Genomic DNA, 5,198 nt, shown 5'->3' with positions numbered 1-5,198 from the left:
TTCATGTAGAACGGAGGTGTTTGTCAGGCACGTGTTCATAGGGGAGAATGGTGATGAGCGTCACACATAATCATCACCTTCATCACGTTCTTGGGTGCGAATGGATATCTTAGAAGCGAAATAAGATGAATTGAATAGAAAACAGTAGTACTTTGCATTAATCTTTGAGGAACAGCAGAGCTCCACACCTTAATCTATGGAGTGTAGAAACTCTACCGTTAAAAATACATAAGTGAAAGGTCCAGGCATGGCCGAGATGGCCAGCCCCCTAAAGCGTGATCAATAGTCTCCTAAGATGAATAATGGATTAAAACTGAGACCAAAGATGTCAAAAAGACTAGTAAAAGGTCCTATTTATAATAAACTAGTCACTAGGGTTTACATGAGTAAGTAATTGATGCATAAATCCACTTCCTGGGCCCACTTGGTGTGTGTTGGGCTGAGCTTGAGTGTTGCACGTGCAGAGGCCATTTGTGGAGTTGAACGCCAGCTTTTGTGCCAGTTTGGGCGTTCAACTCTGGAAAGCCCTGGATGTCTACTTTCCAACGCAATTGGAAGCGCGCCATTTCGAGTTCTGTAGCTCCAGAAAATCCACTTTGAGTGCAGGGAGGTCAGAATCCAACAGCATCAGCAGCCCTTTTTCAACCTCTGAATCTGATTTTTGCTCAAGTCCCTCAATTTCAGCCAGAAAATACCTGAAATCACAGAAAAACACAAAAACTCATAGTAAAGTCCAGAAATGTGAATTTAACATAAAAACTAATGAAAACATCCCTAAAAGTAACTAGATCCTACTAAAAACATACTAAAAACAATGTCAAAAAGCGTATAAATTATCCGCTCATCACCCTCCTATCCACTGATGCTCAAAGCCTTGAATCCTTTTTATTTTACCCTTGCCTTTTGGTTTAAAGGGCTATTGGCTTTTTCTGCTTGCTTTTTTTTTTACAAGCTTTTCACTGCTTTTTCTTGCTTAAAGAATCAATTTTATGTTTTTTTTTTCAGATTATCAATAACAATTCTCCTTTTCCATCATTCTTTCAAGAGTCAACAATTTTAACATTTATAAACAACAAATTCAAAAATATGCACTGTTCAAGCATTCATTCAGAAAACAAAAAGTGTTGCCACCACATCAAAATAATTAAATTATTTTCAAGATATAATTCGAAACCATGTACTTCTTGTTCTTTTGTAATTAAAAACATTTTTCATTTAAGAAAGGTGATGGATTCATAGGACATTCATAGCTTTAAGGCATAAACTCTATATTTTATTAATCATGAAATAAAAATAAGACTTAAAATAAACATAAAAGCAGACTTAAAATAAGATTTTATTAATCATGAAATATAAATGACTCTTAAAATAGATCTCTACTAACAAAAGTTATCACAGAGTTAGGACTCAACAACCTACAGTGGGAGAGGTAAGTACTCCTTCAAGTTGTGTGATGCCTGGCTCTTCAAAGGAGAGCTTCTGGCGCTTCAGTTCCTGTAGCTCACGCCCTTACTTTCCTTCAGCAGTTTGTAGAGCATGCTATTTTGAATCTGCTGTTCTTCTTTTAGTTGATCCATAGCCTCTTGTAGCTTGGTGACAGATGCTTCTAGGCGAGTCCAGTAGTCAATCTGAGGGATTTCTGGAAAGAACTCCTGTGCCCTCCTTTTGATGGAGTTATCTAGAACTTGTTGTCCTTCCATTGACTTTTTGGTGATTGGGTACTCGATTGAGATATATTCATCCACTTTCATCTTTACCCCAGCATCTTTACATAGCAGAGAGATTAGGCTTGGGTAAGCCAATTTGGTGTCAGTGGAGTTCTTGTTTGCAATTGTGTAAAGCTCACAAGAAATTAGATGATGAATCTCCACTTCGTTTCCCAGCATAATGTAGTGGATCATCACTGCTCTTTTGACAGTGACTTCAGAGCGGTTGCTGGTGGGCAGGATAGAACGCCCAATGAAGTCCAGCTAGCCCCTAGCAACTGGTTTGAGATCTCCTCTCTTGAGTTGATTCAGGACACCTTTTGTGTTGGTTATCCACATGGTTCCAGGGATGCATATGTCCTCTAGAACTTGGTCCAAGCGCTTATCAAATCTCACCATTCTCCTATTAAAAGATTTTGGATCATCTTGAAATTGAGGTAGCTTGAAGACCTCTCTTATTTTGTCTAGGTGGAAGTAAATAATCTTTCCTCTGACCATGGTTCGAAAGGTATAGAAGGCGGTTCCAGTCATTATCTGCTTATTTGTTTGCTACCGATTTGAGTAGAATTCCTGAACCATGTTTCTACCCACCTTTGTCTCAGGATTAGCTAGAATTTCCCAGCCCCTGTTTCGAATCTGCTCTTGGATCTCCAGATATTCGTCTTCTTTTAGATCGAATTTAACTTCTGGGATCACTGACCTTAGGCCCATTATTTTGTGGTAATGGTCTGCCTGTTCTTTGGTTAAGAACCTCTCTTGATTCTAAAGTGGTTTTGGAGTGTTCTCTTTCTTGCCTCTTGAAGTAGTTTGTTTTCCCTTAGGAGCCATGATCTTAGTGAATCTTAGCTCAGTGATCACGAAAAATACACCAAACTTAGAGGTTTGCTTGTCCTCAAGCAAAAGAAAGGAAAGGAGAGGAATAGAAGGAGAGTCAAATTCGAGTTATGGAGGAGAGGGGGACGATTGTGAATTTATAAGGGAGGGGATGGGTTCAAAAATTTTGAAAAAGATATGATAGAAGTTATGATTTGTAAAAGATAAATATGATATAAAAAAGATGAAATTTTAAAATTGAAAAGATATGAGAGATTTGAAAAAGATAAATCTGAATTTGAAAAGATAATAGGGTGATTTGAAAATATTTGAGAAGAAACTAAAAAAGATAGATGAGTTTTGAAAAAGATTTAAAAAGAAATTGAAGAAGATTTGAGAAAGATTTTTAGGATTAAAGAAATTTTTTTATTTGTTTTATTTTTTTTTAAATTGAAACTGAAAGATGATAATTTGTAACATGTTTATGCAAGAAATTTTGGATGGAACTATGAAAATTTGGAAAAAATTTGAGTTGGAAACAAAACTTCCTCCCCTCCACATTCCTGGCATTAAACACCTAGAATGGCACCCATTCTGGCGTTTAACGCCCATTTGCTGCTTCTTTTGGGCGTTTAACGCCCAGCCAGGTACCCTGGCTGGCGTTAAACGCCAGAAAGCCTTTATCACTGGGAGTTTTTCTAAACGTTCAGGATGCTGCAATTCTGGCGTTTAACGCCCAAAAAGGTATCTTTACTTGTGTTAAATGCCTAGAGTGGTGCCCATTCTGGCGTTTAACGCCCACAATACCCCTTACTGGCATTTTTGTGCCAGTGAGCTCCTTTTCTCTACTTTATGCTCTGAATTCTTCTGTAACTCTATGAACTCCTGTAATTGTTAATTAACCTTGAAGATAATTTATATCAAACTCATATAATTATTATTTGAATAACAAATAAACCTTGCTAATGGCTGGGTTGCCTCCCAGCAAGCGCTTCTTTATTGTCCTTAGCTGAACCTTACTGAGCTTTTAATCTAGTCTCAGCTTTGAGCATTCTTGCTCAACATTGCCTTCAAGATAATGCTTGACTCTCTGTCCATTAACAATGAACCTCTTGTTAGAATCAATATGCTTGACTCTCTATCCATTAACAATGAACCTCTTGTTAGAATCAATATCTTGAAGTTCCACCAGGATTTCAGTTTCCCGAGGAACAATCTGAGCCTAGAGTTGAACAGCAGAACCTTCTGTCCTGGTTCAAAGACTCTGAATGACAGTTTCTTATCATGCCACCTTTTGCTTTCTCCTTGTAAATTTTTGCATTTTCGAAAGCATTTGAGTCTGAATTCCTCTAGCTCATTTAACTGGAGTAATCTCTTCTCTCCAGCTAACTTAGCATCTAAGTTTAGGAGTCTGGTTGCCCAGTAGGCCTTATGCTCCAGTTCCACGGGTAGATGATAGGCCTTGCCATACACAAGCTAGTATCGAGAGGTTCCTATAGGAGTCTTGAATGATGTTCTGTATGCCCACAGAGCATCATCCAAGCTTTTTGCCCAATCCCTTCTACGGGCAATTACAGTCCATTCCAGGATTCTTTTTAGTTCTCTATTAGAGACTTCAGCCTGCCCATTTGTCTTTGGATGATATGGAGTTACCACTTTGTGGCTAATTCCATATCGGACCATAGTAGAGTAAAGCTGTTTATTACAGAAATGAGTGCCCCCATCACTGATTAGTACTCTAGGGACACCAAACCTGCTGAAGATATGTTTCTGGAGGAACTTCAGCACTGTCTTAGTATCATTAGTGGGTGTTTCAATTGCTTCTACCCATTTAGATATATAATCTACTGCCACCATAATATACGTCTTTGAGTATGATGGTGGGAAAGTCCCCATGAAGTCAATACCCCATACATTAAACAGCTCAATCTCTAAGATCCCTTGTTGAGGCATGGCGTAACCATGAGGCAGATTACCAGCTCTTTGGCAGCTGTCACAGTTACGTACAAACTCTCGGGAGTCTTTATAGAGAGTAGGCCAGTAGAAGCCACATTGGAGAACCTTGGTGGCTGTTCGCTCACCTCCAAAATGGCCTCCATATTGTGATCCATGGCAATGCCATAAGATCTTCTGTGCCTCTTCCTTGGGCACACATCTACGGATTATTCCATCTGCACATCTCTTAAAGAGATATGGTTCATCCCATAAGTAGTACTTTGCATCAGAGATCAATTTCTTTATTTGCTGTCTGATGTACTCTTTGGGTATGAATCTTACAGCTTTATAGTTTGCAATGTCTGCAAACCATGGTATTTCCTGAATGGCAAATAATTGCTCATCCGGAAAGGTTTCAGAGATCTCAATAGAGGGGGAGGACGCCCCTTCTACTGGTTCTATCCGGGACAGATGATCAGCCACTTGGTTCTCTGTCCCTTTTCTGTCTCTTATTTCTATATCAAACTCTTGCAGAAGCAACACCCATCTTATGAGCCTGGGCTTTGAATCCTGCTTTGTGAATAGATATTTAAGAGTAGCATGGTCAGTGTATACAATCACTTTTGATCCTACTAAATAGGATCTAAACTTGTCAATGGCATAAACCACTACAAGTAGCTCCTTTTCTGTGGTTGTGTAATTCTTCTGTGCGTCATTTAAAACATGGCTGGCATAGTAAATGAT

Source organism: Arachis hypogaea, chromosome 16 (assembly GCF_003086295.3).
Source record: "Arachis hypogaea cultivar Tifrunner chromosome 16, arahy.Tifrunner.gnm2.J5K5, whole genome shotgun sequence".
NCBI classification, from domain to species: Eukaryota; Viridiplantae; Streptophyta; class Magnoliopsida; order Fabales; family Fabaceae; genus Arachis; species Arachis hypogaea.
The sequence above is the reverse complement of the archived record's forward strand: the minus strand, read 5'-3'. Positions refer to the sequence as shown.